Below are 26,267 nucleotides of genomic sequence, written 5' to 3'. Positions count from 1 at the left end.
ATTGTGTTTGTTAATAAAGTCTTCCGCTGTGTATTTTTTAAAAAAAAAATGGTCAGTGTTACATATCCTCACCTTTTCCCAGCTCCTCCATCTCCCTCAGCTTAAAATTTCGGGACGAAATTTTCTTTAACAGGTGGGTAATGTAACGACCCTAGTTTTTCCAACTTATATTTATTAATATTTATTATTAATACTTGCGTGTTAATAAATGTATTTTTATACATTTACTTGTTACCGTAATTGAATTTACATGTCCCGACTTGTCTTTGTGACACACGCTTTTCACGAATAATATTTCAAATATTATTTACATTCATAATTAATTATTATTAATTATTTTAATTAACTAATGCAAGTAGCTGATTACTTGGGCTTTTATTTAATTCGTTACTTACATGGACTCATGTTAATGGACTTGGAAGCCCACCCTACTTTTCTTAATGGACTACTAGTTAGCCCAACATTAAGCTAGTGGATTATTAAGGCTTAAACTTAGATTAATTAAGCTAATGAGGAGGCAAGGTTGTCACAAGCATACTAGTAACTCTTTCCCATACATTTAACTTTAAACCATTCTAAGCTTACACCATCTTCCCATGCATGAAAGTGAGTTTTGACCTTTCCCCTTTTGTGCCCAAACCGTCGGTTCTAGCAAGGGTGAGGGGAATTCTTTTTTTTTCAATTTTTGTTACATATACACTAGTATTGAACCTCACTTTTTACACACACATACTTACACTTTTCTCTCAACTTTCTCTCCTTTCTTGTAAGTAATATATTCTAGTTTTCTTCTTCTTTTTCCTTTAACAAAACCGAAACTAGTCATCATCATTCTTCTTGTTTTGTTACTTGTTGTTTGTTGTTGTTAAAGATCAAGTTTTCTAACTTGTATCTTCATGAAATCTTGGTTACTTCCATCTTTTGTTTGATGAAGAACCAAGAACAAGAATCTAAACTTGTTAGTTTATGGTTCTACACTTAAATTTTCTAAAGATCTAAAGTTCATAAACTTTAAAGATCCTACTTGTGTTCATGTTTTGTAGACTTAAAGTTTACTTTCCTAAGATCCAAACTTTGATTTGAATCTTCTTAAGTATGAAACAAACATGAACATAATACTTGTAACTTTAGTTTATTTTCTTTCTTTTAAGTACTTTAATGTTGTGATATTGTTAATTTGGTCAAGTATTACTAGTTAAACTTGATCTCATATTTCTTGAAACTAAAGTTAACTTTATAAGTTCAAGAACATGGAAGTATAACTTTCTAGTTATAACTTCATACACTTATGTTGGATCTAAGTTTCTATAACTTATGGTCTTCTAAATTTGTTGTAAACAAGAGCTTATAAGCTTATATACATTTTACAAGATGAAAATCTAAGTTTCATAACTTATGGTTTCATTAAAGTGAAGATCCAAGTTCTATAACTTAGGATCTAACTTAAGAACACTAGATCTAGACTTTCTAGTCTAGGATGTTTAAGATCTAACTAAGATCTAAGTTCTACAACTTAAGATCTTGTTTATTTAGTTTACTTTCAAGTTTGTAGCTTACTATTACTATTAGAACTCATGTATGTGTCGGATGTAAGATCTTGATGTAATTTTGGTTCATCAAACTACTTACAACACTTAATTGAGTTGTGCTACATATCTTAGACTTACACTAGTGTTATGATGGTAAAAACTTGGTTAAGGTGATGCAAACACATCAACGAGTTGTAAACTTGCAGCTATAAGCATCAAGGATGAGAACCGTGATGAGCATCAAGCACCAAGAACCCACCGGAGCACCTTACCTACTATTTTCCGGGTCTGATCAGTAACCTGAGCTACTGTAAAAGTTGATTTCCAGCTTGTTCGGTTCGATTAGATGATTTTTCATTTAGGCCTCGTCTTAATCCGAATTACGGTTTAGGATTTATGGCCTTCCGAAAGTCACTACACCCTTTTAACGTTGTGCTGAAATTTCTGACCTACTCGCACTTAAACTGTCGCCACGGTCAAACGAAGACGATTTTGGTTCTAGAAATTGGTCAGCCTCTAGGGGACTTATATACGGAGCCATGGCAATGGGTCTCACCTATTTTCAGTTTGTATAGAGGTCGTGGCGACTGAACGAAGTCAGCCTTTATTTCAAACTCTATTCTTGATTGAAACTTACTTTACCCTTTTTGATTAATGATAAATGATGATGATACTTAAGACCTAATTTACATTCTTTTAAACCTTTGGGAACTATTTACTGACTTAGTAACTTTTGACTTAGGTTGAGGACCTTTTGGACAAACTACTTGCTTACTTTCCCGAATCAACTTTACTACTTTTCACTGCGAGTTATAGCATCCCTTTTTACTTTAAATATTTTGGGAACTGAGAATACATCTGCTTTTTACATTTATATACTAGGCATGAGTACTTAAACTTTATATATGTGTGGGTTATACAACGGCATAAACTTTCCCCTTAGCTCGGTAACGTTTAGTCATTGGTCTTTGAACCGGTGAACGCGAATCTTAGATATGGATCCATAGGGTTTGACATCCCCATTCGGGCTAGTCGCGCTAGCATTTAACGGGTGTTTAATACTTCGTAAACTTATGCACTCGCCAAGTGTACTTTCAGGGGTGTTATTTACGTTAAGTTAGTTACCAAGTGCCCACGGTTATACATATACTTTTCATACTGTTTTGAAGCACTGAAATCTCGTGGCCTACCTTACATTACTGTTACGTTAAACTATAGCTCACCAACCTTTGTGTTGACGTTTTTAAGCATGTTTTTCTCAGGTGCTTAAGGTTTGATTGCTTCCGCTGTTGTAGTCTTGCTGTAGACACCCGCTGCGCTTATTAGAGATGTCTTCGCATGAAACGTTTATTTTGTATTCAAACTTTATTACTTTTGAACAATGTATTCGTAACGACCATTGGGTCACGTACTATTATTAATTGCTTCTATTCATAGAAGCATACTTTCATTGTAAAACATTTGATGTTGGTTAAGACATCACCTTTTCTTATGAATGCAAACTCCTTTTGAAATAGCATATAGTGTTTGACCTTGTAATGATCCTGTTGTTGATGATCCGTACACGTTGATTTTATACGGGGCATCACAGCGACAATGGCTGCCAACTGACCACTTTTCAACATCTTAAACCCACTATGATTTACACGACTTGTACACTTCGTTCTCGCTTCCTATATACGTCTAAACTTCATCATAAAGCCTCACATGTCTTAATACACTCCTAAACCACGTATATACTCATACACATATACATTCTCATGCGTAATATATATATATATATATATATATATATATATATATATATATATATATACATCAATTTAACACTTAAATCATTTAATCGCATATACAAATGAAATATAAACATTCTAGCGATTAAATATATACCTTAAGACATGTATGAAGAAAACAGGATGTTACAACTCTCCCCCACTTGAATCGGAGCACGTCCTCGCGATCCAAGCCGCATGACAAGCACGAAGGTAAACCATAACGAACTCTTCGGATACCCACGTAAACTCGGAACCCTTTCGATGACGCCATTGGACTTTAAAAGTCCTCACTTCTTTGTTACGCAACAATTTGACCTTTTCATCAAGAATAGCTATCGGTTCTTCAACATACTCTAGCTTGTTGTTCAAGGTAATCTCATCTAACGGCACCCAAGTCGAGTCATCCGCAAGACACTTACGGAGATGGGAAACATGAAATGTGTTATGGATTCCCGCAAGCTCTTCGGGTAACTCTAGTCTATAAGCAACCTCACCAACACGAGCCAAAACCTTAAAAGGACTGATAAACCGAGGAGCTAACTTTCCTCGTTTTCGAAACCGAATAACACCTTTCCACGGCAAAACCTTAAGCATCACCATGTCACCTTCTTGAAACTCAATCGATCGCCTTCCTTTATCGGCATAAGATTTTTGTCTATCTTGCGCCGCCTTAAGTCGAGCCCGAATCATCTCAATCTTACAACCCAAAACCAAATCAGTACTCCCGATTTCTCGTTGACCCACTTCACCCCAACAAATAGGAGTTCGACACCTACGCCCATAAAGCATCTCATAAGGTGGCATTTCAATACTAGTGTGGTAACTATTATTGTACGAGAATTCCACCAATGGTAGGTGCTCATCCCAACTACCACCGAAATCAATAACACACACCCTTAACATATCCTCCAACGTTTGATTCGTACGCTCGGTTTGACCGTCCGTTTGAGGATGATACGTTGTGCTCATTTTTAATTCAGTACCCATATCTTCATGAAACTTATTCCAAAACCGAGACGTGAAACGAGTATCTCAATCCAAAACAATAGATATATGAACCTCATGCCTTCATATCACCTCCTTGATAAATAACTTGGACAAAGCCTCCGACGATATCGTTTCCCGAATGGGAAGAAACAAGGCACTCTTCGTCAATCGATCAACTATCACCCAAATCGTATCAAGTTGGGTTCTCGCCGTCTTTGGTAACTTTGTAATGAAGTCCATGGTAATGTGTTCCCATTTCCATTTCGGGACTTCCAATGGTTGTAGCTTACCGTACGGCTTTTGATGTTCGGCTTTAACTTGCAAACACGTGAAGTATTGTTCAACATACTTAACAACATCACGTTTCATGTCGGGCCACCAATACTCTTTCTTCAAATCATAGTACATCTTTGTTGCACCCGGATGAATGGAATACTTTGACTTATGTGCTTCATCAAGTAGAACCCTTCGGTAATCGCCCATCTTGGGTACCCACACTCTACCTTAAAAGGACAACAAACCATGTGGGCCTAAGGTAATGGACTCCGTTTGCCCCACGATTTGTTCTTCATGCTTGTTGTTAACAAAAGCTTCAATTTGAATCTCACCAAGCTTTACAAGAAAATCGTTAGTAATAATCATGCGTAACGATCCTACTCTTATCGCTGGATGTTGACTCTTTCGACTCAACGCATCCGCGACCACGTTCGCCTTACCTAGATGATAGAGTATCTCACAATCATAATCCTTTACCACATCCATCCACCTACGTTGATGATAATTCAAATCTCGTTGATTAAAGATATGTTTCAAACTCTTATGATCTGAATAAATTGTACACTTGACACCATACAAATAGTGGTGCCAAATTTTCAACGCATGTACCACCGCCTCCAATTCAAGATCATGAGTCGGGTATCTCTTTTCGTGTTCCTTTAATTGTCGAGAGGCGTAAGCGATGACTTTACCTCTTTGCATTAGAACACACCTGATTCCATTTAATGAGGCATCACAATAAACCATCATATCTTCGATTCCCTCTGGTAATACCAACACCGGAGCTTGACACAATTTCTCCTTTAACAATTGGAAAGCAATTTCTTGCTCGTTTTCCCAATTAAACCTCACGTTCTTCCTTGTCAACTTCATCAAAGGAGAAGCAATTTTAGAAAAGTCTTGGATAAACTGATGATAATAACCGGCCAATCCAAGAAAACTTCGGATTTCCGTAGGCGTAGTCGGTTTTCCCCTATTCTTCACCGTCTCTATCTTCCCCGGATCTGTTTGAATACCTTCTTTATTCACAATATGGCCAAGAAATTGAACTTCCCTTAACCAAAATTCACATTTGGAGAATTTAGCATACAACTTCTCCTTTCGCAACGTCTTCAACACTTCACGCAAATGGCGTTCATGTTACTTCATACTCTTTGAATAAACAAGTATATCGTCAATGAACACAATTACCAACTTGTCCAACATAGGTTAGTACACCTGGTTCATAAGATCCATGAATGCCGCCGGTGCATTCGTAAGACCAAAAGGCATAACTACAAACTCAAAATGCCCGTAACGAGTTTGGAAAGCCGTTTTCTCTATATCTTCCTCACGGACCCGTACTTGAATATAGCTGGACCGTAAGTCAATCTTAGAAAAATACATTGCACCTTGGAGTTGGTCAAACAAATCGTCAATCCAAGGCAATGGATAACGATTCTTGATCGTTACTTTGTTCAACTTCGGATAATCGATGCACATCCGCATACTACCATCTTTCTTTTTCACAAATAAAACCGGAGCACCCCATGGCGAAGCACTCGGTCGAATGAAACCCTTTTCAAATAACTCTTTGGTTTGATTTAACAACTCTTGCATTTCTGTTGGCGCTAAACGATAAGGAGTTTTAGCAATGAGAGTAGCTCCCGGAACCAACTCAATGCGAAATTCGACTTGTCTTTCCGCAGGAACACCCGGTAACTCATCCGGAAAAACATCTTCAAATTCATTAACCACCAAAATTTCACGAATGGGTGGTGGCTCATCACGAGTATCAACTACATGGGCAAGAAAAACCATACCACCACTCTTAAGAAGACATCGCGCCCGTGCATAAGTGCATAATGGTACGAGTCTTCTTCGTTTATCGCCATGAATAATCAACTCTCCCCTACTTGGGGTCTTTACACGAATGAACTTTTCATGGCATGCAATATCGGCCCTATAACGATCGAGCCAATCCATACCAACAACAATATCAAACTCACCCAAGGTCATCGGAATGAGATCAATTTTAAATGTTTCGGTACCAAACACAACATTACAATCCTTACACACATCAACCCTTAGCACCGTATTACCATCCACTATTTCGACTTCTACCAGATGACTTAACTTAGCTAGCAGTTTGTTAAGCTTAGACACAAATCGAGGCGACACAAAAGACAAATTAGCACCGCTATCAAATAATATCCTTGCTGAATTAGAGTTAACCATGAAAGTACCTGAGACAACTTCATTGAATTGCTTGGCCTCATCATTGGTCATCAAATAATTTCGCCCCCGAGTCGTACCCGCCGCTTTCTCAAACTTCTTAACATGATCACCCCGCAACTCGGGACATTCCGTCCTTCGGTGGCCTTCCTTTTGACAGTTGTAACAAGTGAGCTTTGGTGTTGAAGATGAGTTTGTACAATCACGAGCCATGTATCCTTGTCGTCCACAATTATAACATTTGGGTCCATAACCCCCAGATGCACCCTTCTTCACACTACCAACACTCTCACTCGCACCCTTACTTTTCTTGTTAGAATGACTAGTAGCTTCAAACTTTTTTTGCCAAAAGTAAAGCTACTCTTCCTCACCACGAGCGCCTCAAAACCTTTGGCCATATCGAACAACTCATCAAAACTTTTCACCACGTTTACACTAATCTTCTCTTGATAGCTATCGTTCAAGGTTCGGTAAAAGTCTTCTTTCAACATTTTATCATTCCCGACATACTCTGGCAAAATTGGGTCTTTAACAAGAAAACGGATTTGAGAGTGTTCAAATCCATCGACCCTTGCCTCAAGGCACGCAACTCATCCTTAAGTCTAGTAAGATCGGCCGAAGTTCGGTACTTTTGGAAAAACTCCGCCTTGAACTCGTCCCAAGTAAAATCCATACATTGTTCTTCACCATAAAGTTGGATTTTCGCATCCCACCACAACTTAGCATCGCCCGTCAACATGCTACAACCATACCTCGTTATTTTATCAAGAGGGCATTCACAAGTACGAAAAGCCCCCTCCATATCGGAGATCCATCGGGCACTCTTAAGTGGGTCCCGTTCGCCTTTAAAAGTGGGAGGTTGAGCATCTTTGAAATTCTTGTAGAAAAAGTCCCGCCTTCCAACGTTATCCTCTTGAAGGACAACCTTAATTTGTTCCTTTACTACATTGACTAATTGCTCGTCAATCGTATCTAGAAACATCTTCTTAACATCTTCTAGGAAAGCCGCATAATGACTTTTCAAAATGGCCTCAACTTTGGCAGTGAACTCGGGGTCCTCGCTCGTGCCCCCATTATCGGTGTCGTGTCCATTTCTCATCTTCATTCTATAAAACGGAAAAGGTTAAACAACGAAACAAAAAGACATACACATATATATACACACATATACACCTTACCGCCCCATCTTGCTTAACAATCCTCGTACATCGCTTGTTTGACACGATTTGCACCCGTAACATTGGTGTGATGCCCTGTACAAAACCATCGTGTTCGAATCATCAACAACAGGATCATTACAAGGTCAAACACTATATGCTAATTCAAAATACGTTTGCATTCATTATAAAAGGTGATGTCTTAACCAACATCAATGTTTAACAACCAAAGTATGCTTCAATGAATAGAAGCAAGGATAATATTATGTGACCCACAGGTCGTTACAAATCATAGTTCAAAAGTAATAATGTTTGAATGCAACCTTAAGCAACCTTAAGCACCTGAGAAAAACAGCGGAAGCAACCTTAAGCACCTGAGAAAAACATGCTTAAAAACGTCAACACAAAGGTTGGTGAGCTATAGTTTAAGTATAACAGTATGTAAGGTAGGCCACGAGATTTCAGTGCTACAAAGAGCGTTTCAAAATAGTATGATAAAGTATATGTTTAACCGTGGGCACTTGGTAACTAACTTAACGTTTATACCCCCTGAAAGTACAATTGGCAAGTGCGTATGTATACGAAGTATTAAACACTCGTTAAATGCTAGCGCGACTAGCCCAAGTGGGGATGTCAAACCCTATGGATCCATATCTAAGATTCGCGTTCACCGGTTCAAAAACCAATGACTAAACATTACCGAGCTAAAGGGAATGTATATGCCGTTGTATAACCCAAAAATATATAAAGTTTAAGTACTCATGCCTAGTATGTAAAACGTAAAATGCGCATGTATTCTCAGTTCCCAAAATAGTTAAAGTAAAAAGGGATGCTATAACTCACAGTGGTAAAGTAGTGATAAAGTCGAGTCGGGAAATAAGCAAGTACGTAGGTTCGGAAAGTCCTCAACCTAAGACAAATAGTACTAAGTTAGTAAATCGTCCTAATAGGTTTAAATGTATGTAAATTAGGTCTTAAGGGTCATCATCATTCATCATTAAACAAAAGGTGTAACGTAAGTTTCGTTCATGAAAGAAGTTTAAAACAAAGGCTGACTTGGATCAGTCACCACGGCCTCAATACCTACTGAAATAAGGTGAGACAAGTGGCCATGGCTCCGTATATGAGTCCTCTAGCTGTGGTAAAAATTCCAGAAGTAAACTCATCTTTGTTTGACCGTGGGAACGGTCTAAGTGCGAGTAGGTCAGAATTTTCAGCACAACGTTAAACGGACATAGTGACGATCGGAGGGCCATAAATCCTAAACCGTAACTCGGATTAAGACGAGTCCTAAATGAAAAGTTATCTAATAGAACAGAGATAACTGAAAATCATATTTATAGTAGCCCAGGTTGTACTGATCAGACCCAGAAACAGTAAACAGTAGGTTCCGGTGGGTTTCTTGGTACTCGATGCTTATCACGGTTCTCATCCTTGATACATATAGCTTCAAGTGTACAACCAAGGTTTCACCATCATAACACTAGTGCAAGTCTAAGATATGTAGCACAACTCAATTAAGTGTTGTATGTAGTTTGATGAACCAAAGTTACATCAAAGTCTTAGACTTAACACATACATGAAATATAAAAGTAATATTGAACTACAAACTTGAAAGTAAACTAACTAATCAAGATCTTAAGATGTAGAACATAGTTCTTAGTTAGATCTTGAAGATCCAAGACCCAAAGGTCTAGATCTAAAGTTATTAAGTTAAATCTAACACAAGTGTATGAAGTTATAACTAAAAAGTTATACTTCCATGTTCTTGAACCTTTAAAGTTAACTTTAGTTCAAGAAAAATGAGATCAAAGTTAACTAGTAACACTTGACCAACAAAAACATGATTCATGAATTTAAAAAGTGCAAGAATGAAGTAATAAACTAAATAAACAAGTAACTAGTTCAATGTTATTCATACTTTAAAGATTCAAGCCAAAGTCTTGATCTTTAAGAAAAGTAAACTTTGAGTTTACTAACATGAATTACAAGTATGATTTTTCAACATATGAACTTACAATCTTTCAAACGTTAAATGTTGAACATAAACTAGAAAGTTTATGTTCTTGTATGTCTTGTAAGAACAAGTTGATATGAAGAATCAAACTAACAAGTTTGATTCTTAATAATTAGTAAGTAAATAACAAATAACTACAAGTAAGTAAGTAACAAACAAGAACAAGTAAATAAACAACAACAAAGAACAAATGATGATGATGATATGAGATGCAAGGTTTCGGTTTTTGCAAGGAAAAGAAGAGAAGAAAATGTTCATATTACTTACAAGTATTTGAGAGAAAAAGAGAGAAAAGTTGAGAGAAATTGTGAAGTGAGTTTGTGTGTGAAAAGTGAAGTGAATACAAGTAAGTAAGTAATGTAAAAAAAAAAGATTTGAACACCCCTTCCTCCAAGGGTGGCCGACAGTTTTGGGGTTCCAAGGGGGGGAGGGATTAGTCCACAAGATCCTTGCATGTAAAGGCTTAAAAAGTTGGTTACAAGGTGTATTTGCATGGGAAGTAGCATGTAACTAGATGTAATTGTGTAGTAACAAGATTCCATAAGCATTAAGCAAGCTAGTTAAGTTTGAAAGTAATACTAGCATAAATAAATGGGCTAACTAGTCCATTTAAGAAGTAGGGTGGGCTCTCTAGTTCATTAACACTAATCAAAGCCCAAGTTCAAGTATTTAACAAATAAATCCAATTAAAGCCCAAGTAATTAACTAATAACCTTAGTTAATTAAAATGATTAATAAAACTTAATCATGAATGTAAATAATATTCTAAAAATATTATTCGTGTAATGTACGTGTGTCACAAAGACGTTTCGGGCATTTAAAGTCAAGTATGGTAACAAGTAAATGTATAAAAATACATTCATTAAATCACAAGTATTAATAATAATTATTAATAAATAAATGTTGGAAAATCCAGGGTCGTTACATTACCCACCTGTTAAAGAAAATTTCATCCCGAAATTTTAAGTTGAGGTAGATGGAGGAGTCGGGAAAAGGTGAGGATACTTCTGCATCATTTGATCCTCTCGTTCCCAAGAAAACTCAGGTCCTCGTTTCGTATTCCATCGTACTCGGACGATCGGAATCTTGTTGCGTTTCAAAGTTTTGATCTCACGATCCATAATTTCGACAGGTTCTTCGACAAAGTGGAGTTTGTCATCAATAGTAAGTTCCTCCAATGGTATGATAAGTTCTGGTGGAGCAAGACACTTCTTCAAGTTTGACACGTGGATGGTAGGATGAACTGAGCTCAATTGTGCTGGTAGATCCAGACGGTAAGAAACGGGTCCAACACGCTCCAAGATTTCAAAAGGACTAATGTATCGTGGGTTTAACTTTTCACGTTTTCCAAAACGAATCACACCCTTCCAAGGTGCAACCTTCAACATTACACGATCACCCACGTTGAATTCAAAGTCTTTACGTTTACGGTCAGCATAACTCTTTTGACGATCGCGGGCAGTCTTAAATATAGCTTGAATCTGAGCAATCTTCTCCGTTGTTTCGTGGACTACCTCGGGTCCGATGATTTGCTTTTCGCCTACTTCGGCCCAACAAATAGGAGATCGGCACTTTCGGCTATACAACTCTTCAAAAGGTGCAGCATTAATGCTCGAGTGATAACTATTGTTGTACGAGAATTCGGCTAGCGGCAAATGCCTTTCCCAGGCCTTTCCAAAATCAATGACACATGCACGCAACATGTCTTCCAAGGTCTGAATCGTTCTTTCACTTTGCTCGTCAGTCTGGGGGTGATAAGCAGTACTCATGTCGAGACGAGTTCCCATGGCTTCTTGCAATGAACACCAAAATTTGGAAGCAAAACGGGGATCGCAATCCGAGATGATCGATAAAGGTACACCATGACGAGATACAACCTCTTTGATGTACAGTTGAGCGAGTCTCTCCATCGTATCTGTTTCCTTCATAGCTAGGAAGTGTGCAGATTTGGTAAGACGGTCAACAATAACCCAGATGGTATCGTGTCCGCCCACCGTCTTTGGTAGCTTGGTAATGAAATCCATTGTTATTCTTTCGCACTTCCATTATGGGATTTCCGGTTGTTGAAGTAATCCAGAGGGCCTCTGATGCTCGGCTTTAACCTTCGAGCAATTCAAATACTTCCCAACATAAGTTGCAACATCTTTCTTAAGATTCGGCCACCAATACTGTTCTTTAAGGTCATGGTACATTTTGCCCGCTCCGGGATGAATCGAATATCTCGACTTGTGGGCTTCATCAAGTATAAGGTTCCGTAGATCTCCATAAAGAGGTACCCAAATTCTTCCGACATAACATCGGAGTCCAGACTCCCTAACCTCGAATCGAGAGACAAGAATGTTCAAATGTTCATGAGATATATTCTCCTCCTTGAGAGCCTCATCTTGGGCTACTCTGATCTGACTGTTGAGGTTCGAATGGATGGTGATGTTCAGAGCCCTAACACGAAGAGGTGTCGTCCTCTCCTTTCGGCTTAAAGCGTCAGCTACAACATTGGCCTTGCCAGGGTGATAACGGAGTTCACAATCGTAGTCGTTCAACGTCTCGATCCATCGACCCTATCTCATGTTCAGTTGTTTCTGATCGAATATGTGCTGGAGACTCTTGTGGTCGGTGAAGATAGTACTTTTCGTTCCATACAAATAGTGTCTCCACAATTTGAGCGCAAAGACAACGCCTCCAAGTTCGAGATCGTGAGTAGTGTAATTTCACTCATGAATCTTCAGTTGACGGGAAGCATAGGCAATAACCTTTGATCTTTGCATCAGTACACAACCAAAACCACTCTTCGAAGCATCGCAATAAACAACGAAGTCATCACTGCCTTCAGGGAGTGACAAGATAGGTGCGGTGGTTAACTTCTTCTTCAAGGTTTGGAATGCTGATTCGTGTGCGGGTTCCCAAATGAACTTCTTGCCCTTGTGAGTCAGCGTGGTCAAAGAACGCGCAATCAGAGAAAATCCTTCAATAAACCTTCGGTAGTAACCGGCGAGACCTAGGAATTGGCGAATATGAGTCGGAGTAGTGGGGGTCTCCCACTTGCTGATAGCTTCAATCTTGGCAGGGTCAACTTTGATACCCTGGTCGCTCACAACATGACCCAGAAATTGGACTTCCTTCAACCAAAATTCACACTTGGAGAATTTCGCATAAAGTTGCTCTTGCCTCAAGAGTTCAAGCACTAATCGGAGGTGTTGCTCATGCTCTTCTTCGCTCTTGGAGTAGATGAGGATATCATCTATGAAGACGATAACAAACTTATCTAGGTATGGCTTGCAGACACGATTCATGAGATCCATGAATACGGCAGGTGCGTTGGTCAATCTGAACGGCATCACGAGAAACTCATAATGACCATAACGAGTTCTGAACGCAGTCTTCATCACATCACTCTCCTTCACCCTCAACTGGTGATAACCGGATCGTAAATCGATCTTAGAGTAAACGCTCGATCCTTGTAGTTGATCAAAAAGAACGTTAATTTGGGGAAGAGGATACCGATTCTTGATCGTCAATTTGTTGAGTTCACGGTTGTCGATACATATACGGAAGGATCCATCCTTCTTCTTCACAAACAACACAGGTGCGCCCCAAGGCGAGAAACTTGGTTGGATAAATCCTCGATCTAACAGCTCTTGTAGTTAACTCTGTAATTCTTGCATCTCGGAAGGTGCGAGTCGATAAGGTACACGAGCTACAGGTGTGGCTCCTGGCATTAAGTGGATCTGAAATTCTACTACTCTCGGCGGCGGTAATCCAGGCAATTCTTCAGGAAAGACATCGGAGAATTCATTCACAATTCAAACGTCGTTCACACTCTTCACCTCGGTTTCTACCGTTTTCACATGCTCTAGGACAGCAAGACGTCCCTTCTTCATGATCTTTTGCGCTTTCACGCAACTAATGAGGTTCAGCTTCGAGGTACATCTCTCTCCGTAAATGATCAGTGGCTCACCATCTCCTTGTGGTATACGAAGAGCTTTATCTCCACAGATAATATCGGCTCTTATCTTGGTCAACCAATCCATGCCGACGATCACGTCAAAACTTCCCAATTTGATGGGTGTCAAATCTTTTTCGAAATCTACACCAGCTATGTTGATAATAGCTCCTCGACTAATGTGGTCAACCTTTTCAAGTTTACCGTTGGCTACTTCGACAAGCATACTCTCTTTTAAAGGGACTAACGACCAATTAATCTTATCGCAAAAGTGTCTACATACATAACTTCTATCGGCACCAGTATCAAATAGGACAGAAGCTAAAAGATTGTTGATAATGAATATACCTGTCACCAAGTCGGGATTCTCACATGCATCCCTTGCATTAACGTTGAAAGCTCTACCACTGGGTGGTCCGCCGTCTTTTCTTTTGTTGGGGCACGCATTTCTAAAATGGCCCATTTGTCCGCATTCGTAGCACTTTTTCGGTCCATTGGGGTTCGCCTTCACATTCAGGGTGGTGACCTTGCAGTCTTTACCGATATGTCCAGTCCGTTGGCACTTTTCACAAACAACGTTACAATACCCAGTATGGTGCTTGTAGCACCGCTTTCATTGTGGTAAGGTTCCCTTGTAGTTTGAGTTTGAGTTGGTGTTCGGATTGGGGTTTCCACCGTTGTTGTTTCCTCTGAAACCCTCACGTCGTTTCATCAGGTTTTGATCATAGGTCCTTCCCATGTTGTTATCCCATTTTCGCTTCTCACTACTACCCGCTTCAGACTTAGCTTTCTCCGATTCATTGATGATAATTTGGTTCATTAAAGTATGTGCCATGTGCATCGCTTCTGGGACATTGGTTGGTTTGAACGAGGTGACGTTTCCCTTAATGGACTTAGGAAGTCCCCACAAGTATCTCTCCATACGCTTGAATTCTGGGGTAACCATGGTAGGACACATCAGGGCTAGTTCCAAATATCTACGATGGTAGCCATCGAGGTCATTCCTTACAACCTTCAACTGCATAAACTCAATCTCCATCTTCTGGATCTCGGTCCTAGGGCAATATTCCTCAATCAGGGCCCCTTTGAATTCCTCCCATGGGGTAGCAAAATCCTCATCAATACCTTTCCCTTGAGCCAACGTGTTCCACCACGTTAGTGCGCCGTCAGACAGCGTGCATGAAGCAAACTTGGTTTTATTCTCCTCTGAACAGTTACTAACTCGAAACACAGATTCTAACTTCTCGAACCATCTAGTGAGACCAACCGGCCCCTCTGTTCCACTGAAGTTGTGGGGTTTGCAGATTTGGAACTCTTTGTACATTCACCCATTACGAATGGGTTGAATAACCGGTGGTGGTGGCGGTGGAGCTTGGAGGTTCCTTTCTACTAAAGCTGCGGTGACTCGCTCATTGATCATCTCCTCGATTTGGGCTGCGGTAGGTGTTGATCGTCCGTTGGCCATGATGTTCTAAACAAAAATTTTGACTCAAGTCAAAATCCAGTATTCAAATAGTAATAATACAGTATATGGTAACCAACATGGAATCAACACATCACATGTTTATTAAGTAATGCAATCCAGGTACAAATACCACAGAATCATACAGTAACGTAAATAGAACACCATGCAAGAATTAAATAACGTAAAGTTCCATTCATTAATAATAAGTTGCATACATCTGTATAAGTTCGTACAATACATAAGTGAAACATAAAACTATAACTAGATTACATAATGAAATCTACTACAAAAGCCCTACGGTGAAGATGGGTGTAGGATGTCCAATACGTGGGACATCTGGTCCTCGAGCTCAGTTACCCGAGCACGGAGGATCTCCACCTCCCTCATCAATTCCTCGACAGAGGGAGTGGGTGGGGCAGGCGGTGCAGTCGGTACGGGTGGTGCTGGTGGAGCTGGCGGTGCAGACGGTCCGGCTCCAGAAGTAGAGGCTGCGAGGCAGTAAGGCTTACGGATGAAGGGATCAGCAGGATACGACACAGGCCGCTTATGGGCGGTAACCCTACGACGCCGACCAAATGCGTCAGTGAATGATCGAGCTCCATTGATCCCGAGAATGACGGTACCATCGAAACGGTACCGCTTCTTCGGTGGGGTGGAGGGTGGCTGAACAGGTGCATCATCAGGGTCCTCCTCGTCGGAGTCATCCGTGGAATCCTCGGCACTAGAGTCATCTGAGGATATGTCGTCAGATGAGGGGTCATCTGAATCATGTGGAGGTGGCTGCACGGGTGGCTGTACTGGCTCTCCTCAGGCGGCCATCATCTGTCGATATCTAAAAGGCAGGATCGGCACGAGACGTCCATCAGGAGCGCGTCGGCACCAATGACGATACTCATTACGAAATGGACCTTCCCCAAATTCCGCGGGAATCACAACACCGCCGAGATGGTGCTATGGCTCCTGAGGTACCGGGGCAAGTGGAGCTGGAATCTCCGGGAGGTCCTGGGCTCCGTCTGCAGTATCCACTGAGGCAGGCGCATGACTGCTAGCTCCGGAGGATGAAGCACCGGGGTCACTGGTGGGTAACGGGATCAGTGTGTCGGCAGCAGCAGTAGGTAAGGTGGCTGAAGTGTATGAACTGCCCAAAATGATAGCAGGTGGAGTATCCGACATCTGAACAAGGAAAAATAAATTTTCCATGTTAGTAAGTCATAAAGCAAGCACGTATTAGGCCAAGTAACTACAACAGTCTAACTCATGTGTAACAGTAAGTAGCATGGCAATAACGACAAGTATCATGCAATCGAAAGCAGATAATAGCATGCAGTAGTGAAATCATGTAATAGCATATGGCATATAGCAATAAAAGTAAGCAGCAACATGCAGTAAGTTCAGCGGAAACAAGTAAACTAGCAAGTTGTAGATTAGTCCTATTAGTGAATCCTACTCGGGTCGGTCTAGACTCACTAATGCAACCTAATTCCCTACAACCAATGCTCTGATACCAAATGTGATGACCCGTACGAAACCATCGTGTACGAATCATCAACAACAGGATCATTACAAGGTCAAACACTGTATGCTAATTCAAAATACGTTTGCATTCATGATAAAAGGTGATGTCTTAACCAACATCAATGTTTAACAACCAAAGTATGCTTCAATGAATAGAAGCAAGGATAATAGTATGTGACCCATAGGTCATTACAAATCATAGTTCAAAAGTAATAATGTTTGATTGCAAGATAAACGTTCATGCAGTGACATCTCTAAAGCAGTGGGTATCTACAGCAAGACTAGTACACAGCGGAAGCAACCTTAAGCACCTGAGAAAAACATGCTTAGAAACGTCAACACAAAGGTTGGTGAGCTATAGTTTAAGTATAACAGTATGTAAGGTAGGCCACGAGATTTCAGTGCTACAAAGAGCGTTTCAAAACAGTATGATAAAGTATATGTTTAACCGTGGGCACTTGGTAACTAACTTAACGTTTATACCCCCTGAAAGTACACTTGGCAAGTTCGTATGTATACGAAGTATTAAACACTCGTTAAATGCTAGCGCGACTAGCCCGAGTGGGGATGTCAAACCCTATGGATCCATATCTAAGATTCGCGTTCACCGGTTCAAAAACCAATGACTAAACGTTACCGAGCTAAAGGGAATGTTTATGCCGTTGTATAACCCACAAATATATAAAGTTTAAGTACTCGTGCCTAGTATGTAAAATTTAAAATACGCATGTATTCTCAGTTCCCAAAATAGTTAAAGTAAAAAGGGATGCTATAACTCACAGTGGTAAAGTAGTGGTAAAGTCGAGTCGGGAAATAAGCAAGTACGTAGGTTCGGAAAGTCCTCAACCTAAGTCAAATAGTACTAAGTCAGTAAATCATCCCAATAGGTTTAAATGTATGTAAATTAGGTCTTAAGGGTCATCATCATTCATCATTAAACAAAAGGTGTAAACTGTAACGTAAGTTTCGTTCATGAAAGAAGTTTAAAATAAAGGCTGACTTGGATCAGTCACCACGGCCTCCATACCTACTGAAATAAGGTGAGACCAGTGGCCATGGCTCCATATATGAGTCCTCTAGCTGTGGTAAAAATTCCAGAATCAAACTCGTCTTCGTTTGACCGTGGCGACGGTCTAAGTGCGAGTAGGTCAGAATTTTCAGCACAACGTTAAAAGGACATAGTGACGATCGGAGGGCCATAAATCCTAAACCGTAACTCGGATTAAGATGAGTCCTAAATGAAAAGTTACCTACTCGAACAGAGCTAAATGAAAATCATCTTTAAAGTAGCCCAGGTCGTACTGATCAGACCCAGAAACAGTAAACAGTAGGTTCCGGTGGGTTTCTTGGTACTCGATGCTTATCACGGTTCTCATCCTTGATGCATATAGCTTCAAGTGTACAACTCGTTAATGTGTTTGCATCATCTTAACTAATTTTTCACCATCATAACACTAGTGCAAGTCTAAGATATGTAGCACAACTCAATTAAGTGTTGTATGTAGTTTGATGAATCAAAGTTACATCAAAGTCTTAGATTTAACACATACATGAAATATAAAAGTAATATTGAACTACAAACTTGAAAGTAAACTAACTAATCAAGATCTTAAGATGTAGAACATAGTTCTTAGTTAGATCTTGAAGATCCAAGACCCAAAGGTCTAGATCTAAAGTTATTAAGTTAAATCTAACACAAGTGTATGAAGTTATAACTAAAAAGTTATACTTCCATGTTCTTGAACCTTTAAAGTTAACTTTAGTTCAAGAAAAATGTGATCAAAGTTAACTAGTAACACTTGACCAACAACAACATGATTCATGAATTTAAAAAGTGCAAGAATGAAGTAATAAACTAAATAAACAAGTAACTAGTTCATTGTTGTTCATACTGTAACATCCCGCCTTTTTCCGTTTACTTTTCTGTTTAACTATTTAAATTCCGTTATATGTTTATGACATCCCTCGTTAATACGCGTTTTAAAAATATCTCGTTTAGGTAATTCACGCACCCACAACCGAACTCGAGGGACTAATTTCGCCAAAGTACCAAAGAGGTGACTAGCATTTGACTAGTCAACCCACCTCCTCTTTCTTTTCCATTTCATTTTCCTTTTCTTTCTATACTTTCCATTTTTCTCTCAAATCTTCAAACAAAGAATCATCATCTAAATCCAAGCTAGCGGGTGTCTTGCAAAACAAATTACATATTTGGAATCCTTGCAACTTCCTCTTCGATTCCATACCGATTTCATTACGTTTGGGTAACTTTCTAAAATCACTAGATTTTGTGTTCTTGATGTTTTTAACTTATAAAGTTGTTAATTAGTGTCTATGGCTCAAGTCTAACATGAATATATGATTTATATATTCGATTTTATTATTTGAAGTAACTAGCTTGAGTATGAACTTTGGTGTGCTTGATTTGGTGATTTGGTTGTTTGAAAGTTGTTAAATGTTATAAATGCATGTATTAAATGTGTTCCTAGTATCACTAGCTTCAATTTGATGTGTAGGTTGCTTGAGAAAACTCCATAAACTTGATTAGTAATTTTGGTGAATTTGGGTTAGGGTTTGATAAGCTTGAAATGAATATTTGATGCATTGAATGCCATGAATTATTGTTAGTAAGTAGTTAGTTGTATTGTATGCTTGATTACCTACAAAACGGCGTGTTTTATGTATGCATTAAATGCCCAAATCATAAATGTGCACTTGTAAGATTTGAAGCATTAAATGTGGGCATTGATTGATCTTTTGATTTGAAAAGTCGGTTATTGCAAATAAGGTTTTGTTGGTAAAATGTATTTAGTTGTGTTCCTTATCAAATTACCTTTCCAACGATATAAGATGCGTGTCATAAGTGTTTACGGTTTGTGTTTTGTGTTTGATCGAAGTTCGGAAAAAGACTTGAACAATTGAAACTGACCAGGTACCAGCACCAGTTAAATGCCGCGGCGCGGCAGCCTTGGGTCGCGGCGCGACATATAACGTGACCAGGTTCTGACCTACTTGGTCAAAATACGAAAAATGTTTGGCACGCTATGGACCTCCGATTCACATGAGACTTGTTCTAACATGCTTATATATGAATAAAAACCTCAGAAAATAGTTCGGGACCCGACCCGAATGTGTTGACTTTTTCGTTGACTTTGACCGACCAAAGTTTGACTTTTTGTCAAACTTAACCAAATGATTATGCAACCTTCCTAGCTTGTTTCTATACTTGTATCTTGCATGAAACTTGACAAATTGATTCACATGCTACATAATCGAGTCGTAAGGAGCCATAGGACTAATTGAACATCTTTGACCTATCGTGTTTACCGTTATTGATATGACCTATTTGTTTAGGTCAAGACTAGCATTGTCCTTTGCACACGTTACTTTGTGAAGTACTTTTCATACGTGCACTCAAGGTGAGATCATAGTCCCACTTTTACTCTTTTTGAACTTACATTTGGGATGAGAAAACATAAACGTTTCTTTTTACTAAGTGAACACAAGTACAGGAAAACAAACATTCTACATACGAGTTTGAACAAAAATCCTCAATTCGATTATCATTAGTTACACTTGCCGGGTGTAAGCGAGAACTTATGTTATATGGCTATATGGGTTTGACAAACCCTCATTCAAACGGTTTGCTACCGTTTACAAATGAAATATATTTTCGAGAAACAGTGTATGTTCTAACACTATTGTGATGGGGTTCTATGGAAGGAATGTTAAGCATTGATAATTGGGTGCTCGTGAAACAAACTTTTGGAATGTATTACTATTATATCAATGTTACAAATCTTGTGGTTCACTTGTACTTAATTACTTAAACCTATGATTTCACCAACATTTTCGTTGACAGATTCCTATGTTTTTCTCAGGTCCTTGAACGTTTTATGATACATGCTTCCGCTCATTACTTTTGATACTTGCTTGGATGTCGAGTATATACATGCATACATGGAGCATCTTTTGGCTACTTTTAAATGTGTCGCATAGATTTCAATTGTACTTATAACTTTGTAACGTAACTTTTGGATGAACGATTCTTGTAAACTTGGGAACAAATCTTAACTTTTGAAATGAATGCGACATATTTTCGGTCAAACGTCATTTTAAGACTTATGACCACGTAATGGGACCTAAGTAGCCGGCGCCGTCAATGACGAATTTGTCGGGTTGCTACAGATGGTATCAGAGCTTTGGCTGTAGGGATTTAGAGTTCATTGGTGTCAACCCCGAGTCATAGGGTACATTAGTGAGTCTAGACTACAACCGGCATATAGACTTGAAGTAGGAATTACTTGACTACTTGTGCATTATACTCGAACTCTTCTATCATATCTAATTCTTATTTAACCTTAATCTCACGTTACTTGATTTAATTGACGGGCCACCTTGACTATATGAAATAGTGTCGAATGCACATATGAATTAGGGTAATATAATTTCCGGGATTATATTACGGTGAATCATAGGAACATTCCGACATTATGACATAAAGAATTTAAGGCGAGTCAAGGAAAATTTATCTCTATCCTTATTCCATATCATAGTTAGTATTATTAAGAATACTAATCAACGGTATTCTTGTGTTTTGAAGGAACAATGCCTCCTCGTTGTGTGCCACGCCATGAGACACCCGAACAAGCTCTACAACGAATGGTAGCCACCGCCGTAGAGGCAGCCATGGCCGATCACTCCACCAATAACAATAACAATAACAACAACAACAATTAAGGGGCCGGTAACTCAAGTGAAGGGTGCTCCTACAAAGCCTTCATGGGGTGCAAACCTCACACCTTTGATGGAACCGGGGGACCGATTGTACTCACTCGATGGTTCGAACAAACGGAAGCCGTTTTTAGCATAAGCGGTTATCGAGAAAAAGATAAAGTCAAATATTCCACTCACACTTTTGCCGGTGTCTCCCTCACATGGTGGAACACCTATGTACAATCGGTGGGTACCGATGAAGCTCACGCCCTCTCTTGGGCCGACTTAAGGGAAAAGATGATCGTCGAATATTTCCCTCATGAAGAAACCCGAAGGCTCGAACAAGAGCTAAGAACTTTGAAAGCGGTCGGAAACGATCTCAAGGCTTATAATCAACGATTTTCCGAACTAGCCTTGATGTGCCCAAACCTTGTGAACCCCGAAGCTCTAAGGGTTGAACTTTACATGGATGGTCTCCCAAAGATCATCAAACACGGGGTAATGTCATCCAAACCCACTAATCATCAAGAAGCTTTGAACATGGCCCGCAAGTTGATAGAAACGGTGGACGAAATTGTAGTGCCGGCACCTAAAGCCGAGGATAAGTCGAGTAACAACAAAAGAAAGTGGGAAACCCCCCAATCAAGTAACAACAACTTTGCCAAGAAGCCTTACACCTCCGACGACAAGAAGGGTTATGCCGAAAACCTACCTCTTTGCAACAAATGCAACAAACATCACTTCGACGAATGTGGCAAGCTAATTTGCTATCGGTGCCAAGGAATTGGTCATAAGACCAATGAGTGTAAAAGTGTCGCCCCCATCGCTCGAAAGGGGCCCAATGCACCAAAAACGGGCACTTGTTACGAATGTGGCCAAACGGGCCATTATAGAAATGCATGCCCGAAGAAGAAAGATAACCCCAACACACGCAGCCAAGCTTTCAACATAAACACGAGGAAGCCCGAGATGACAATGAATTAGTCACGGGTAAGTTTCTTCTCAACAACACTTATGTTACTTGTTTATTCGATTCGGGTGCCGATAAGAGTTTTGTATCCAAGACTTTGACTCATTCTTTTAACACTCCACCACTTCCACTAGATACCACTTATACCATTGAAGTGGCTAACGGAAAACTATTAAGTGCCAACACATATTACCGGGAGTGTACGTTAAACATTTTGGGTAATGAGTTTGAAATTGACTTGATACCCATGGAACTAGGAAGCTTCGATGTAATAATCGGTATGAATTGGCTAGCCAAAACGAAATCTCACATCCTTTGTGATCTTAACGCAATCCGAATTCCTATCGAGAATGGTGAACCTTTGATCGTCTATGGCGATAAGAGTTGCACCGGACTCAACCTCGTTTCATGCATTAAAGTTAGAAAACTACTCCGTAAGGGTTGTTTTGTGATCCTTGCTTACGTTAAGAAAATCGAGTCCGATGAGAAGCACATCGATGATGTGCCAATTGTTAGTGACTATTCCGATGTATTTCCCGACGAATTGCCGGGTCTTCCACCTCATCGACCGGTTGAATTCCAAATCGATCTTATTCCGGGAGCCGCACCCGTAGCACGTGCACCATATAGACTCGCTCCATCCGAAATGCAAGAATTGCAAAATCAAATCCAAGAACTACTTGATCGTGGTTTTATCCAACCTAGCCATTCACCTTGGGGCGCTCCGATTTTGTTTGTTAAAAAGAAAGACGGATCCCTACGAATGTGCATTGATTATCGTGAACTAAACAAATTGACGGTTAAGAACCGATATCCTCTTCCTCGCATTGATGACCTCTTTGATCAACTACAAGGGTCTTGTGTATATTCGAAAATTGATCTCCGCTCGGGTTATCATCAATTAAGGGTTAAGGGGGAAGATGTCTCCAAAACCGCTTTCCAAACTCGTTATGGTAGCTATGAATTTCTTGTAATGCCATTTGGTCTCACTAACGCACCGGCGGTGTTCATGGATCTTATGAACCGCGTGTGCAAACCGTATCTTGACAAATTCTTTATCGTGTTCATCGATGATATTTTGGTTTATTCTAAAAGCGAAGAAGAACACGAGGAACACCTCCGACTTGTGCTTGAACTTTTAAGACAAGAATGACTCTATGCCAAATTCTCCAAGTGTGAATTTTGGTTAAAGGAAGTTCAATTTCTTGGTCATGTTGTAAGTGATCAAGGTATTAAAGTCGATCCAACGAAAATCGAAGCCATTAGTAAATGGGAGACTCCTACTACTCCTACTCACATTCGTCAATTCTTGGGTCTTGCCGGATACTATCGTAGATTCATCAAAGATTTCTCTTTGGTCGCTCGTCCTCTAACCGCGTTAACTCATAAGGGAAGAAAATTTTTTTGGGCAACCGAACAAGAATCCGCATTTCAAATCTTGAAAACGAAGCTAACCACCGCTCCTATATTGTCACTTCCCAAAGGCAACGATGATTTTGTTGTGTATTGCGACGCCTCGAAACATGGTTTTGGGTGTGTGTTGATGCAACGAACGAAAGTCATTTCTTATGCTTCTCGACAACTCAAAATTCATGAACGAAACTACACGACACATGATCTCGAACTCGGAGCTGTTGTCTTTGCACTTAAAATGTGGAGACACTATCTTTATGGAACCAAGAGTACTATCTTTGCCTATCACAAAAGTCTCCAACACATCTTCGATCAAAAGCAACTAAACATGAGATAACGAAGGTGGATTGAAACCTTAAACGATTACGATTGCGATCTTCGTTACCATCCCGGAAAGGCAAATGTAGTAGCCGATGCCTTAAGTCGAAAAGAAAGAGCGGTGCCTCTTCGTGTCTGAGCCTTAAACATCACCATCCACACAAACCTTAATAGCCAAATTCGAGTAGCCCAAGATGAAGCACTTAAGGATGAAAATGTTTCACACGAGCTCTTGAATATTCTCGTCTCTCGATTCGAAGTTAGGGAGACCGGACTTCGATATTTCGCTGGAAGGATTTGGGTGCCTAGTTATGGGGACCTACGAAGTCTTATTTTAGATGAAGCCCATAAGTCACGATACTCAATTCACCCTAGTGCCAATAAGATGTACCACGACCTTAAACAACAATATTGGTGGCCGAACATCAAAAGGGGCGTAGCTACTTACGTTTCCAAGTGTTTGACATGTTCCAAAGTCAAAACCGAACACCAAAGACCGTCCGGGTTACTTCAACAACCCAAAATCCTGCAATGGAAGTGGGAAGGAATAACAATGGATTTTATCACCAAACTACCAAAAACGACGGGCGGTTATGATACCATTTGGGTTATTGTTGACCGTCTCACCAAATCCGCACACTTTCTCGCCATGAAGGAGACCGACAAAATGGAGAAACTTGCACAACTTTACATCAAGGAGATCGTAGCCCGACACGGTGTACCTTTATCGATTATCTCCGACCGAGATGGCCATTTTGTTTCTAGATTTTGGCGTACCTTGCAAGAAGCGTTGAGAACGCGTTTAGACATGAGCACCGCATATCATCCCCAAACCGATGGGCAAAGCGAACGCACCATTCAAACCTTGGAAGACATGTTACGAGCTTGCGTGGTTAATTTTAGAAAAGCTTGGGACAAGCACTTACCTCTCGCCGATTTCTCTTACAACAATAGTTATCACGCGAGTATTAAAGCCGCACCTTTTGAAGCGCTATATGGCCGAAAATGTCGTTCACCTCTTTGTTGGGCCGAGGTAGGCGACGTGCAAATCACCGGACCCGTACTCATTCACGAAACCACCGAGAAGATCGTACAAATCCGAGATAGGCTTCGGATGGCTCGGAGTCGTCAAAAGTGCTATACCGATAAAAGATGCAACGACCTCGAATTTCAAGTCGGTGACCTAGTAATGTTAAAGGTCGCACCTTGGAAAGGTGTAATCCGTTTTGGGAAACGCGAGAAGCTAAATCCGCGGTATATTGGTCCTTTCGAAATCTTGGAGCATATTGGAACCGTTGCTTATTGTTTAGATCTTCCGCCCCAATTGAGCTCCGTTCATCCTACCTTCCATGTATCTAACTTGAAAAAGTGTCTTGGCGAACCCGATATCGTCATCCCTCTCGAGGAACTTACTATTGATGACAAACTTCATTTTATGGAGGAACCGGTTGAAATTGTGGACACCTCCGTCAAGACATTGAAACAAAGCCGAATTCCGATTGTTAAAGTTTGTTGAAACGCCAAACGAGGACCCGAGTTTACTTGGGAAAGGCTAGATCAAATGCAAAGGAAGTATCCTCATCTATTCGCGAATTCGGAAACGCAAGATTTCGAGGAAGAAACAACGACTACTACGCCTACTTAAATTTCGGGACGAAATTTCTTTTAAGGAGTAGGTAATGCAACATCCCGCCTTTTTTCGTTTACTTTTCCGTTTTACTATTTAAATTCCGTTATATGTTTATGACATCCCTCGTTAATACGCGTTTTAAAAATATCTCGTTTAGGTAATTCACGCACCCGCAACCGAACTCGAGGGACTAGTTTTGCCAAAGTGCTAAAGAGGTGACTAGCATTTGACTAGTCAACCCACCTCCTCTTTCTTTTCCATTTCATTTTCCTTTTCTTTCTATACTTTCCATTTTTCTCTCAAATCTTCAAATAAAGAATCATCATCTAAATCCAAGCTAGCGGG

The sequence above is a fragment of the Rutidosis leptorrhynchoides genome, chromosome 11 (assembly GCF_046630445.1).
Source record: "Rutidosis leptorrhynchoides isolate AG116_Rl617_1_P2 chromosome 11, CSIRO_AGI_Rlap_v1, whole genome shotgun sequence".
NCBI classification, from domain to species: Eukaryota; Viridiplantae; Streptophyta; class Magnoliopsida; order Asterales; family Asteraceae; genus Rutidosis; species Rutidosis leptorrhynchoides.
Note: the sequence above shows the minus strand (reverse complement) of the source record.